The sequence below is a fragment of the Periplaneta americana genome, chromosome 7 (assembly GCF_040183065.1).
Source record: "Periplaneta americana isolate PAMFEO1 chromosome 7, P.americana_PAMFEO1_priV1, whole genome shotgun sequence".
NCBI classification, from domain to species: Eukaryota; Metazoa; Arthropoda; class Insecta; order Blattodea; family Blattidae; genus Periplaneta; species Periplaneta americana.
The window spans coordinates 182,066,682-182,083,481 of record NC_091123.1 but is presented as its reverse complement, the minus strand read 5'-3'; positions in this window follow the sequence as shown (position 1 = coordinate 182,083,481).

Sequence of the window (16,800 nt, the reverse complement as noted above, 5' to 3'; positions counted from 1 at the left end):
ATTGGAGTGCAAGAGGTCAAACGACTTTATTGTCAAACGCCTGGCATTAGAAAACAACAACAACAACATTCGCCCAATTTACGAGAGCAGTATGCCTATTAGTTTTCTAACGTATTTTTGGCGAGATAGAGATACTATTCGTACTTACGTGTTCAGAGAAGGAAAGTATTGTAGAAAATATTATTTATTTATTTATTTATTCATTCATTCATTTTTATTAATTAATTAATTAATTAATTAATTCATTCATTCATTCAGTTAATTCCCGATTTACCACGAAAATCGTCTGTAGCTGCATATAGATTGGCAACAGGCCATGATTGTTTGGCCAAACACCTGCATAGAATTGGAATATATCAGTCCCCTAACTGCCCATTGTGCAACTCAAACCAAGAAATGGATTCGGAACACCTCAAAAACTGTGCTTCAGTTACTGGCCATGATAATATCTTTGAAAAATATTGGAGTGCAAGAGGTCAAACGACTTTATTGTCAAACGCCTGGCATTAGAAAACAACAACAACAACATTCGCCCAATTTACGAGAGCAGTATGCCTATTAGTTTTCTAACGTATTTTTGGCGAGATAGAGATACTATTCGTACTTACGTGTTCAGAGAAGGAAAGTATTGTAGAAAATATTATTTATTTATTTATTTATTCATTCATTCATTTTTTATTAATTAATTAATTCATTCATTCATTCAGTTAATTCCCGATTTACCACGAAAATCGTCTGTAGCTGCATTTAGATTGGCAACAGGCCATGATTGTTTGGCCAAACACCTGCATAGAATTGGAATATATCAGTCCCCTAACTGCCCATTGTGCAACTCAAACCAAGAAATGGATTCGGAACACCTCAAAATCTGTGCTTCAGTTACTGACCATGATAATATCTTTGAAAAATATTGGAGTGCAAGAGGTCAAACGACTTTATTGTCAAACGCCTGGCATTAGAAAACAACAACAACAACATTCGCCCAATTTACGAGAGCAGTATGCCTATTAGTTTTCTAACGTATTTTTGGCGAGATAGAGATACTATTCGTACTTACGTGTTCAGAGAAGGAAAGTATTGTAGAAAATATTATTTATTTATTTATTTATTCATTCATTCATTTTTTATTAATTAATTAATTCATTCATTCATTCAGTTAATTCCCGATTTACCACGAAAATCGTCTGTAGCTGCATTTAGATTGGCAACAGGCCATGATTGTTTGGCCAAACACCTGCATAGAATTGGAATATATCAGTCCCCTAACTGCCCATTGTGCAACTCAAACCAAGAAATGGATTCGGAACACCTCAAAATCTGTGCTTCAGTTACTGGCCATGATAATATCTTTGAAAAATATTGGAGTGCAAGAGGTCAAACGACTTTATTGTCAAACGCCTGGCATTAGAAAACAACAACAACAACATTCGCCCAATTTACGAGAGCAGTATGCCTATTAGTTTTCTAACGTATTTTTGGCGAGATAGAGATACTATTCGTACTTACGTGTTCAGAGAAGGAAAGTATTGTAGAAAATATTATTTATTTATTTATTTATTCATTCATTCATTTTTTATTAATTAATTAATTCATTCATTCATTCAGTTAATTCCCGATTTACCACGAAAATCGTCTGTAGCTGCATTTAGATTGGCAACAGGCCATGATTGTTTGGCCAAACACCTGCATAGAATTGGAATATATCAGTCCCCTAACTGCCCATTGTGCAACTCAAACCAAGAAATGGATTCGGAACACCTCAAAATCTGTGCTTCAGTTACTGGCCATGATAATATCTTTGAAAAATATTGGAGTGCAAGAGGTCAAACGACTTTATTGTCAAACGCCTGGAATTAGACACCAACCAACCAACTTTTTTCAAAATAACATAAAACGATCCTTTTATTTTCGTGGGCCAATTGAATTAATTGAGATTTTCGAGAAACGTTATAATATGAAACTACGTGACCTATCCACGAAGTTACATAAATTCTTGCTGAAATGATTCCGTCGTGGCCATGGAAAACTTTCAATTTAACCACCAGTTGCACGTAATAAAATTTTACTGCGAGGTGGAGGCGTAAAGCTCCTCACAATCGCATTGAGATGAGCCAGACAAAGGTGCAACACAGTCTGCTCCTGGCTTCATCCGGTTCTTGCTTCGTTCGGACGACATCTTGCTCCTGATCAGTATGCAACACACGTTACAGACGTCATTCTTCGCGTCCCATCAGTTTGCACGTTCTGCTTTCAGTCCTCGCGGTTTCTGACGATAAAGACGTTATGTAACAGAGGGAACGCCATCCATCACACTTCTAAAATGTTAACACTTCCTATCGTAGAGGTAATATGGACAGTATTTCATCAGGAATTGCATCCAGAAATGTGACATCATTTTTAACATTTGCTTTCGTATAGTGGCGACGCTGTTATTCCCGGCGTGACTCCTCCTCTTTGCTTACTCTCAGGATTGATTCCGCTCAGAAACTACAGCGTGTTCATAACGCGTGCGTCCGCTTCATTTGTAATGTTCGATACTATGATCATATCTCACCTTCTTTCAAGAAGTTATCATGGCTTAGGTTACATGAGAGGAGAAATCTGCACTCACTTTCTCTCTTATATCGAATTATGCACTCTTCATCCCCCTATTATTTATTCGCTCGATTTCATACTCTCTCTCGCTATCATAATATTAATACTCGATCACAACGCGATAACACGCTAGAAATTCCACTTCACGCATCGTCTCTGTATTCCTCATCTTTCACTGTTGCTACCTCTCGTCACTGGAACTCTCTGCCGCCTGAAGTCAAGGGCTGCCGAACATTGAATTCTTTCAAATCAAAGTTAGAAAATTATCTTATGACGAGTTGCCAAACTAACTTACTATTATGACAAGTGTTGTATTGCATGTTTCCACGTTTTCACATTTTTTTTTATGTTCTAATGATATTCAACTTATTTTATATTTTTGTTTTCATATTTTCCGATAATGTTATATCTCTAATGTGATAAGTTGAGCTATATATAATCTTAATTTTCCTTATTGTGTGTACTTAGAAATATTGTATTCACTGTATACTTTGTACTGCACTATTTTATTACTATTATTATTATTAGTATTATTATTATTATTATTATTATTATTATTATCATCATTATTACTATTCTTATTATTATTATTATTATTATTATTATTATTATTATGAATAATTGTCTTTTTTTTGTATGCCTCATTTATTTTGACCTGCTGTTCACATATTATTATGCTTTTTTCTTTCTTTCTGTATGTTATATATTATGTCCGATTTGTTCTTGTTGTTTATTTTTTATTATTATTATTATCTTATTCAATTTTGTGCGTAAAATTGTAGTGTAATTTGTAAATTTGTAATGATTTTGTAACGCAGTCTTTACTCCTGGTTGAGTGTTAGAGAAGGCCGTATGGCCTTAACTCTGCCAGGTTAAATAAATCATTATTATTATTATTATTATTATTATTATTATTATTACGTCATATGATTATTTTCAATCATATGTTATGTTGCAATGTTAAAATTTTTAATATATTCAGTTTTTTAATCCCTTTATGTTTATTGAATAATTCTTGATGAATAGTTCAGTCACTAATATTTCTTTTATGTTTTTTGTTTATAAAAAATAAACAAAATGAAAATATTCTTAATCTACTAAAAGTACAATAAAGTATAATAGTTAAAATAACTACAACAAATAAAAAAAATTTCTATAATAATTATAACGAAAAATTGATTCTCTTGCTATAATTATTAATACACAAATTCATAATCTCAAGAGAATCAAACCAAAAGAAATTAAATCGCTACCGGTTTCAGTTAATAAATAAGGATAAATATTTATCTAAATATCATATCGAAACATGATTGCAATTAGTTGCTTCTTATTTAAGATAGATTGAATAATCAATACTTTTTGAATGCAACCCAAATGTTATACTTAACTACTATCCTATGATGCTCATTCTAATGATCCTTGACTTCATTCGTGATATAAACCAGCTAATGAATGCGCTATAAAGTCTATGTAGGCATCGTTCGCCATTTTTGTTCTTTCGTTGCCGAGCTACCAGACGAGGGATCTATTTGTCGTACCGTTAAATATTATCATGTCGTAGCTCCTGTGATAATAAATCAAACGCAGTGTAATTCAGCAAAAATTTGTGCGGGAAATATCGTCCTCGTGTGTTTACTGCGAACGCCAACGAAAGAGCCAAAATGGCGGGCGATTATATTACGTATTTATCGAGCCTTAAGAAATGAATAACGTCTTCCTTAGCGAATCACAAGACGCACACGTTTAAATGTAGCCGACCTGCAACGTGATTGGCTGCCGGAAATTAGAGCAACGGGACTTTAAAAGGTGAAGATCAATACAGGGTGATTCACACCAACCGTAACATTTATTTCGGAAACTGGCGCATTAAAATTTTCGAGACAAAAATATTTGTAACTAAAGCACATGTGAACTTCCACCTGAGCTTGATTTCATCAATCAGCCTAAACAGGAAGTAGGGTCAGTGGCGTATTACCTTAAAATTTCAAATGGGAGTCGTGGTCAAATATGGTACCATTTGATAGAGCTCTTCAAAACAAACAACTTTCATAGGAAACATTTTGATTACTTCCTATTCTTTCAATGAGAAAACGTACGAAAAGACAATGGGCGATTCAGACCAACCGTAAGTCATTTATTTCGGAAACTATTGCATTAAAATTTTCGAAACAAAAATATTTGTACTAAAGCACTTGTGAACTTTCATTCATCCAACTCTTATAATTCTTGAGAAAATTGCACCTGAACATAAGAAATTTAGTTTTGTCAACATAGACTGTTCTATCTCCCCTTAAAAAATTAAAAGAAAATGTTGAAATAACTCAAGGCCCCCAAAAGTAATAAGTAAACCTTGACATGAAACTCAAGACATTTCTATAATGCATATTATCACAGATAACCTGAAGGCAACGAACGTGCAGGTTGTGTCCATTGTCATGATGGGAATGTAAGTGATTAGCGACAAGGTGATTCACTTCGTCTCTTATCTACTACATTTTCTTTCAAACATGTCTCGCGTACAAAACGTCATTCCTTTGTCACAAGTTCCATTCTGGTTGTCTTACCGGTCAAGTACTCCCACTCTTCTTCACTGTTGGATTCCCCATCTCTCCACTAAATAAAACGTTATTTTTTTTAAGAAAATATATTTTACTGTCTGAGGACACGCAATCATTACTTTAAACGCTACTGGGATATTCCGCATATATCAAGGCCATACTTCATTGCTACTTTCTTACTCACGATGTACAAAGAAAAAATAAATAGATGCTACGCATTTTATTTCCTGATTTTCAAGAAAATAAATAAATAAATAAATAAATAAATAAATAAATAAATAAATAAATAAATAAATAAATAAATAAATAAATAAACAAATAAATAAATAAATAAGTAATAAATAAATAAATAAATAAATAAATAAATAAATGAGTAGATAAATAAATAAGTAAATAAGTAAATAAATGAGTAAGTAAATAAATAAGTAAATAACTAATAAATAAATAAATAGATAAATGAATAAATACATAAATAAATAAATAAATCAGTAAATAAATAAATACATAAATAAATAAGTAAGTAAATAAATAAATAAGTAAATAAATAAGTAAATAAATAAATAAATAAGTAAATAAATAAATAACTAAATAAATAAGTAAATAAATAAGTAAATAAATAAATAAGTAAATAAATAAATAACTAAATAAATAAGTAAATAAGTAGTAAATAAATAAATAAATAGATAAATAAATAAATAAATAAATAAATAATTAAATAAAGAAGTAAATAAATAAATAAATAAGTAAATAAATAAATAAGTAAATAAATAGATCGGTAAGTAAGTAAATAAGTAAATAAATAAATAAGTAAATCAATCAATAGGTAAGTAAGTAAATAAGTAAATAAATAAGTAAGTAAATAAGTAAATAAATAAATAAATACGTAAATAAATAAATAAATAAGTAAATTAATAAATAAATAGGTAAGTCAGTAAGTAAGTAAATAAGTAAATAAATAAATAAAGAAGTAAATAATTAAATAAGTAAATAAATATATAAGTAAATAAATAAATAAGTAAATAAGTAAATAAATAAATAAATGAATGAATGAATAAATAAATAAATAGGTAAGTAAATAAATAAGTAAGTAAATAAGTAAATAAGTTAGGAAATAAATAAATAATTACCAAAGGTGCTATTCCCTCCGGCCTCCCAACTAACACTCCATATATATTTCTGGATTCGCCCATACGTGCTACATGCCCTACCCATCTCAAACGTATTCGTAATTATGTCGGGTGAAGAATACAATGCGTGCAGTTCTGTGTTCTGTAACTTTCTCCATTCTCCTGTAACTTCATCCGTCTTAGCCCCAAATATTTTCCTGAGAACCTTATTCTCAAACACCCTTAACCTATGTTCCTCTCTCAAAGTGAGAGTCCAAGTTTCACAACCATACAGAACAACCGGTAATATAACTGTTTTATAAATCCTAACTTTCAGATTTTTTGACAGCAGACTGGATGATAAGAGCTTCTCAACCGAATAATAACATGCATTTCCCATATTTATTCTGCGTTTAATTTCCTCCCGAGTGTCATTTATATTTGTTACTGTTGCTCAAATTATTATTATTATTATTATTATTATTATTATTATTATTATTATTATTATTATTATTATTATTATTATTATTATAGTAATACTCTTTTACATTTACAAGTTTAAGACTTTCTTTCAAATACCGAGAGCATAACAAAGAAAAGGTCTGATGGTAGATTTAAACGGGAATACATGGACAAAGTGTACTGAAATTGTTCGCGAACCCTACTACTTCCGTCTAAATCACCATAATCAACCTACCGTTTCACGTGATGCTACGTTAGCAGTACAGTTAACATAGCTTCATTAAAGAACCATGGCACAAACATAACAAACATGTTTATATAAGTTCATATTGCATCTTTATGCCATTTTTATAACTTACTTTGTACTGTAAATGTGTTTTTATGTTTTATAAGTTGGCAATCATAGTCACGTTTGTACAGTGGAGACCTATGGGCCTAATTGTATCGAACTGTATGATCACAGTAACAAAAGATTCACTATATAATCCTATAGGCATATATTGTAGATTAATATTGTTTTCTACACCCCTTATAACAAATAAAATATAGTATTAGTATTAGTATTTATTTATTTAACCTGGTAGAGATAAGGCCGTCAGGCCTTCTCTGCCTCTCTACCAGGAGATTCCAACTACAATATCAACAATAAAATTACAATTAGTATTAGTTTTACAATTACAATTACAAATAACATTACAATTAGTATTAAATTTACAATTAGAATAAAATCAAAGTACGAAAAGATTACCTGAATAATTAAAGCTAGATAATTTATCATAGAGAAACAAAGAAAATTTTATATTTACTGAATTACAAATTAAATCTAGAATAACAAAATTTTATAGTGATGAAATTACTGAATATTGAAATATTTTGTGATAGATTAAAGAAACTATTTACAAGTAATCAATTACTGACCAAGTGCCTAGTAAGTTTTCGTTTGAATTCAATTTTATTTCGACAGTCCCTGATGCTAGCAGGTAGCGAATTCCAGAGTCTTGGCAGGGCTATTGTGAAAGAAGATGAGTATGAGGAGGTGCGATGGGATGGTATTATTAGTATTGTTTCATGACGAGAGCGTGTGTTCAGATTATGGTGGGAAGAAAGGTAAGTGAAGCGAGACGACAGGTACGAAGGAATAGAAGAGTTCAAGATTTCGAAGAGAAGGAGAAGTGAATGTAAATTTCTTTTCTTATCTAGTTTAAGCCAACCTATTGTTTCCAGGGATGGGGTAATATGATCATATTTACGAACATTGCTTACAAAACGTACACACAAATTATGAGCACGTTGAAGTTTCATTTTGTTGTCGCTGGAGAGGTCAGTCAGTAAAATGTCCGCATAGTCGAAATAGGGAAATGCAAGTGTCTGCACAAGGGACTTATATATATATATATATATATGTAATACACTTAATTTGTTTTTTAAAAACATAGACAGTGATCGACTTTACTCCGCAATATTTTAAAATCGATCTTAAAATAAATATTCAATGGTGATGGACTTTACCATATTTAAGCAGATAACTTCAATCACAAGTCAAATAAAAAAAAAATCAGTGTTTGATAGATTGTAATTCACTTGTTGTAACGTGCCTTCACAAGTGAAGGATATGACGACAATATGCTATTTTCTGAGGAACTTTGCTCCATTGCATAACCTCAATATCATAAAAAATTGCAAAATTTTGATCGACTGTACCCTCTTCTACGGTACTACTTTGGTGAGAAATCGGCAACCAACTGACTGAGCTACAGCTAGGTATAGATTTAAGGCTGGTTCACAATAAACCGGGAACGAGAACCAGAATGAAAACGAGAAGCAGAGGACGTGAATATGAAAATTTTTGATTCACAATAAACCGAGAAAGTAGACAACTATGCATATCGATATGCATGTCAATGACGATATGTAAAGTCGATATTACGCATTCTTATGTTATTTGTGTATAATTGACCAATGGCGTTCTCTCATGAGTACAAGGTAGCCATCATAAACACAGCTTAACCAACTTCGAAATTTCAACTGAAACATTTCATTAGGTACGGTACTATAAATATGCCCATGCATCTTTATTATCACAACCTGTTTTAAGTCTACCATAACTTAAAATAATTAGAGAAGAAACATTTATAATAGAACAAAAATGAACACAACAGTAGTTATTGAATTGAAGCATGAATATGTAGTGTGTAATACAACCAATACAGTAATAAAATATGATTCGCTTCCGATCGGTGTTCAAAGATGCAACTATTGAAAGCCACGTATTCTCCTTTATTTTCTCATCTTTATGCGAGATGCGCCGCTTATCGTAAACGTGAGGATTTTCCTCAACACTCAATATTAGAATCTCATCAAATAAAACTTGCTCCATGATGCACAGCACAGAACAAAATAATGCATAGGTTATGTCACGGTCTTCTTGCTACAAAATATACGACGACAAAATAGCTTTTAGATGGCAATAGAATGAATCTAGTGGGCTGTGATCGGAAACGTGAACGCCAAAGTTGAAACTTGGCCAACTCTCCGTTCCCGATCCCGGGCTCCGGCAAGTTTTTCATTAATTGTGAATGCTCATATTTAAATATACACATTTTAACAATTTTATCGTTTTCGTTCCGATTCTCGTTTCCGGTTTATTGTGAACCAGCCTTTACTCGTTCCCTGCGTAACCTCGTTCACATCTCCTAAGATGGATCACCAAACGTTTTGCATGGCGGACTAAGAAGGTGAATATTCGACCGTGTTTGTAGTTTCAGCCCGTAATTGGTACTTATTCCACAGGGTTGATTGTAATTAATTTTCTCTAAATTCTTACCTAATTGAATCTAAATCATGTTATTACGAATGTTCGTATTTACAGCCGTTCTACTTGTTTACATTGACGTCGGACCTCGGAGAGCTCTCCGTGGTCTGTTTAAGCTGGTCACTGCCTGGCATCTTCTTCGTTATTTCAATTAATTTGCAGTCTTGGACTTCCTGGATCGTGTCTAGGCTTCCTCCTTTCTCTTGCACATTCCGTACTTAAATTAAGCACGGATGATGTTCGTCGTTTGTTATTTGACGGAACTGGATATCCAATTTTTCGTAATTTCGGTCTCATTCCTCAATCTAGAGAAGGAACTGATTCCAGTCTACGTAAGAAGCAGGTTATAAAATGTAGTTCATACTAATGAAACAAAATTACTAGGTAATCAGTGGTGGCTGTTCTGAGAAAATACGTATTTAGGTGGACGCTGCTCACACTCGATAGAAGTCCATCACGTTCACCCATTTGTTATTTAAGAAAGAGCTTAATACCTGCAATTTTCTTCCTCTTTTTTCCTTCTGCCATACGTGAGGCTATTGCCTGTTATGTCTATATGTAGTGAAGAATTAAAGAGTATGATCCAAAACGTTATAAGTCCATTTTTATGAAAGGACTGGGCTAGTTTTGTATCCACCGGTCTACAGACTGGGCGAGTTTTCAAGTGACATGCACAATAACACAAACTTTTAGACAAGGATTGGCGTTGTTTTGGAAGAAAACAAGTCTATAATATGATAGAGATATTAAACATAATCATATATATATATAATTTGAATTGGTAATGAAAATTACGGGAAAACGGCTGAACGGATTTTAATAAATGGTCCCTCATTTTGAAGCTTGGAACCCAAAGTTTTTCAGAAAAATAGTAGTTTTCAGTGAAATGTCAATTTTCCTACATCATTTTCCTATTTTCCAAAATCCATCTGTTGTCAGTTTTGAGAACTAATTTTATTGAATCACGGCCGACTTAATTGAATTTCAGAACAAAACACACACTACAATAAACAATAGGCTATTACACGAAGGCCATGATCTGCAGGATTACCGACATATTTAGAGCTCAATTCAATTTATTATTAAAAACTGATTCTGCAGTGTATAATTTTCTGAGTACAGCTGTGTATTGGATATTCAAATCTACGAAACTTGAGGTGGTTTGATGACATTATTACCATTAGAAATTAAATATTATATTTAATATCATGATGCATTTATTTTTCATTAATTGTACATAATACTGATGCTATATTGATGACATGAAAGTGAAACGTTTTGAGGTTATGTAAGTAAATGTAGAGAATATCTTAATTTAGATCTTCATTTCTATAATTTACTGAGTGGCTGCTATATATAACTACAAAACTTAAGTAAGATAATAATATTGTTATTAAAAATCAAATATTTTCATACTTATTAACCCAGTGGGGTTGGGTCTTTTCCATATACTTAATGGCAGTGTAGTGTAGATATTGATATGTGTCATTGTCTTCAGTATTGGTTCGAGAGAGCGCAAAAATTACAGTTCCTAAGGAAAGATAAAAAGGTATTACTTACTGATAAAATAAGAGGCCTGGAAAATGTTGTAATCTCCACATTATTTTAGCAAGGTCTCTTAGTAAGATAAAATGATTTTAGCTCTACATTTCAAGTTCTACATGCAGCAGCTATACGAAAATGCTATCGTTCGAAAGCTTAGCAAACCTGACATTTTTTTAACTTTTGCCTACAATCCACAATGACCTGAAATAGCTACTGCTATCGTCCTGACATTGATACTTGCGTTTTCGCGTTGAAACTCAACAACTGAAGTTGGATAGGTTCAAGAAAAAGTATTTGGCCTAAAAAAATCCATTCAGAGGGAGTATGTTTCATTATTATGGAAGCAAATAACTATCAAAAAGACAAGTATTCTTCATTGAAAAGAAATCTGAAAGATGTTTATTTGAACGTCTAACGAACTTAGTTTGCAGCAGCATTTGCTGCACAAGCAACTAGTATATATATATATATATATATATATATATATATATATATATATATATAATTTGAACTGGTAATGAAAATTACGGGAAAACGGCTGAACGGATTTTAATAAATGACCCCTCATTTTGAAGCTTGGAACCCAAAGTTTTTCAGAAAAATAGTTCTTGTGAAATGTCAGTTTTCCTAACATCACTTTCCTGTTTTCCAAAACCCATCTTTCGTCAGTTTTGAGAACTAATTAATTGCATTTAAGAATAAAACAAAACACACACTGCAATAAACAATAGACTATTACACGAAGGACATGACCTACAGGATTGCTGACATACTTAGAGTTCAGATGGGTCAGATTCTTTCACATCATAATGCCAATATGTCGATCTTCATTTGTGTAATTTTTTGATAACGTATAAAAATAATTTTATTTACAAGTCTGATTCTCTGGTCTGTTGTTTTCCGAGTACAGCTGTGTATTCGATATTAAGAACTACAAAACTTCAGATGTTTGGTGACATTATTACCATTATAAATGAACTATTATTATAGTTAATGCAACACATAATGGTATACTGATGATATGAAAGTGAAATCTTTTGGGGCCTTAAGTAAGTGGACCCATAGAAAGAAGATTTTATATTAGATCTTCATTTCTATAATGTACTGAGTAATGGCTATATATATACATATATATTACTGAAAACTATAAAACTTACGTAACAGCGTGGTCGATCGACGGATGTTGCGTCAACATTTGTTGAGACTATAAATTAGGAATGCCTATAACATCGACATCAACGTGAAGTTTCGATTTTATGCTCGAGAACGTATACGGTAATATCATAAACTTCTTTCCATCTGACTGTAGATAATTATTTGAAGAGAAGTAATATAATGATAACGAGATACTAAGGTTATTGTTATGAACTTAACACTACTTGTATTAAACTTGTACGATATGTGGAAATCAAACTACAGTATAGAGAACATATCTTTATACTGTGATCAAACAGTAGTTTTCTTCCTGCTCACAAGGAAGTAATGCCATTGTTTAAAACTTCTGTCGTACGTAATTTTGACGTATAATGGATAAACAATTGATCCTCACTACTGTTCCCGCCAAGAGAGCACCTCCTTCTTCTAACTATGCCTCCGTCTTTCAGTTGCTGACTATAGTAGTCGTGACAGCAGGTTGCAACTTACACGCTTTGCCAACTTATTATGAGATATAATTATTTGGAAGTGTGCGTCAGATTTACGTATCAATAGTATTAATAGAAAATTTTCTGTTAGTGGAGTTTATTTATTCCCTTAAGTGTGTTTTATCTAGAAAAGTAACACTGAATGAAAACTTACGTGGTGATCAACACTACTCTGCAGATCATAGATGAAAGTTCAGATGATGATGCTGATGATGACGCTGAAGGCAAAGCAGAGATTGAATATGAAACTTGTGACAATGACAAGGATCTAAGATACAGTAGGAGAGATTGAGAATCACGTAGAAAGCAAGCGAATGGAGAAAGAAGGCAAAAAACAGGAAAACAGGAAGAAAAGAAAAGGAAAGGAAAAAGAGAAGAGAAGAGAAGAGAAGAGAAGAGAAGAGAAGAGAAGAGAAGAGAAGAGAAGAGAAGAGAAGAGAAGAGAAGAGAAGAGAAGAGAAGAGAAGAGAAGAGAAGAGGGCAGAGGGCACGAGGGCACGAGGGCACGGGGGCACGGGGGCACGGGGGCACGAAGGCAGAGGGAAGAGGGGAGAGAGGAGAGGATATTTTCATAACTCTAACCTACAATCCGCAATGACTTGAAATAGCTATTGCTTCACTCCCACATGTAAAACCGACTGATCGTTCTGACATTGTTACTTGCGTTTTCGCATTGGAACACAAGAACTGAAGATGTATAGGTTAAATAAATATTTAGCATGAAGAAAACCATTCAGAGTTGTAGGCCTATGTTTCATTATTATGGAAGCAAATAACGTCCAAAATGTCTGGTATTCTTCATTGGAAATAAATTTGAAAAAACTTAATTTGAACTTCTAATGAACTTAGTTTGCAGCATTTGCTGCACAAGCCACTAGTATATGTATAAATCATAACTATTGCCAAATTGACTGAGGGAGTTTAAGAATCGCACTCTTTATTTGATTTTTATTTATTTTTTTTTTTTGTAAAGAGAACCACAGTTCAAGAAATGCAAATTTAAGATAATGGTGTATTATAATGGCCATCTACTGAATTAGCTGTTAGGGGGAAAAAAACTTATGCTGTTGATCGATCAAAATATTAAATCGATTAACTCTTTGAATTTAATCGATTAATCGATAGATTAGTCGAGTTTTGATCGAGTTGAAAAAATTGTTGTAATATGCTGTAATACGCAATTATTATTAAATTTAACTTGTGTTCGGTGATAAGCATAAGTATTAAATGTTGTGTATCTGTATATATTATATCCTTATACTACAAAACAACTATTTTAATTACTTACTAACATATTTATTATGAGGCTTATAATTTATTGTGTCAATTTCTCCGGGAATTTTTGAGACAAACATAAATAACAAAAAGTATGAAGACTCACCTAGTTAATACTGCTTCATCCATGATTTTAAACATGTGAGTGCATTCACATGCTCCGAATTACGTGCCGCTCTGCGTTTAGTAACAATGTTTCCTGCATTATTAAACACGTAAATACTTTTTTTCTATCAAACACTTCTCCACAATCGTTCAATTTAAAGCCAAACGTTTCACCAAGTTTACTTCTCAAATTCTCATATGACATAATGGAGTTTAAACTTTTCACAAACCACAGAAAACTGATTTTTTTTCTTTATCAAACTAAACACACAACCATCATATACAAAGTACAGAAACTGCAAAATTGTGTAATCGAATTACCAAATTTTAGAAAGAGAAGAAGGTAGTTACGCTCTCACTTGCACACAGTGTAGGCACGGCTATTTTATAAGGGATGAGGGGGACGAATCCCAGAAAAGTATGTATTTCATATGCTAGGAAGATGAGCTGACAACAAGGTGAAAGTTTTCTTGGAAAACCATAAAACTTAATAAGGGTTTCGCATTGTGTTTCAACTTTCAATAGAGATAGACTAGGTCACTGTCGTTATATCTCCATCTCTTTCTGAAGTGTTTGTGCAAAGATTTTCCCTACGCTACCTGGTTTAGAGTTAGAAAATAACAGTACTATTGTGCTTTTAAGTAAGCTATTTCCGAAAGAGAAATATTGTCGGAATTGTTAGTATAAGTTTGTATTAACAAAATAATAATTAATATCAACTACAACGGATTAATTTTAATCGACTAGATTATTCGATTAAATATTTTAATCGATTAATCTTACAACAGAAATTAATCGATTAATCGATTAAATCCAACAACACTAAAAAACCTTAGTCCTATGTTATAGGAATGGAAATTTTCAGTGGTTTTCATAAAACTACGATAGTCCAAAGACTTTTTTTTGTGTGTAAAAACAGTCATTGTCCAGTCAAGACGATGGTAGCATTTACAAATATCCCATTCATGTCATCTTGAAACATTTATCCATACAATTTTAAACTGAAGTAGATTTGGCAGTACTGCTTCTTAAGTAAGGTGATGTTAAGTAACATGGCACATACTCCACAAAGCACGTCTAATTATCATTACTCAGGTCACCGGGTATGCAGACTGAGGTAATTGCATCGCTTTTCCGCCAGCAATCGCAATTATCCGTGTTCATTCATTAGCAGTGACATCACCTCTGTGGCAAGGCAACGAATTTGCTCCACAAAATCCACGTACTCGGTCCAATCTCCAATTGTCATTATTTCCTCCTTTATTTTGGGTAATTAGGTTAAAGCGGGCGGGTTGCGTGGAAGCCACAGTCGTGGGTTTGGGTCCCGTTTAGGGCACAAAAATTTTGCCTTTTATGAATTGATGTTCCGTATTGTCTTAGGTAGAGGGCTAACTACGTGTTGATTCTTTGTCAAGGGACTTTATGTCTTCGCCTAATATGAGGTCGAACATACTCCAAAATGGATTAAGCAAACACAGTGGAGCACGAGGTAAGATAGCCTTCGTTACGTAATTATTATTAGGGCTGACACTTACTGTATCGCAGTCCGCCGAGTTAGCTTTGTGGTAGCGCGTCTGCCTCCAGACTAGCTAGCCGATCCGGGTTCGATGGGGTCAGAGATTTTCCTGTAAAATTGCAGCGATATTTTACTATTTAATCAACTTATTATTCCAGAACATGAATTTTACAAGCAATCGAAAAGTATTGGGAATAAATTTGAATAAGGAACAAAAAAAAGTTTCTTTCCCACGCAGGATTCGAACCGCGAAAGTCTTAGTTACTAGTCTATCGTGTTCTGGAGTGAATAAGGCTCTGAAATCAGCTACAAGGGTCGGTCCGATTTTTTTTTTTTGCCACTACTGCACATCTTTTCATATTCCCCTATTGCCGGCGCGGGGAGGGGTTGACCTAGGGACTAGAGAGGTTGCCTGCTCGAAACCTGGTACGCAGCGAACCTTAGTGTAGTCAGCCGGTATGGTTTTGGGAATGAGCCTAGCTTGAGGGTTAGCGCAATAGATCATGTAAGATCGCGGTGCTGGGTCGTAGTGCTCTTCACCCGAAATTTCATTCCATTCCAATTAAGACAGTAGTCTATAGCACGAGGTGTGAGAGAAGTAAACTTGTATTGTTTTACGATGAAAGAGTAATGGAGCGGAGAAAAATTCTCTCCGGCACCGGGATTTGAACCCGGGTTTTCAGCTCTAAGTGCTGATGCTTTATCCACTAAGCCACACCGGATACCCACCCCGACGTCGGACAGAATCGTCTCAGATTAAGTTCCAACTCTTGGGTTCCCTCTAGTGGCCGCCCTCTGCACTACGTCATAGATGTCTATGAACGTAGGACCGAAGTCCACACATGTGCTGAGGTGCACTCGTTATGAGTGACTAGTTGGCCGGGATCCGACGGAATAAGCGCCGTCTTAAATCACGAAGTGATTTACGCATATCATATATATTATTTTAATGTACCGAAGTACATATGATATTTCCATGCAGATATTCTGCGTCATCATACGATGAAAGTGTAATGGAACGGAGAAAAAAACGGAGAAAAATTCTCTCCGGCACCGGCCAACTAGTCACTCATAACGAGTGCACCTCAGCACATGTGTGGACTTCGGTCCTACGTTCATAGACATCTATGACGTAGTGCAGAGGGCGGCCACTAGAGGGAACCCAAGAGTTGGAACTTAAACT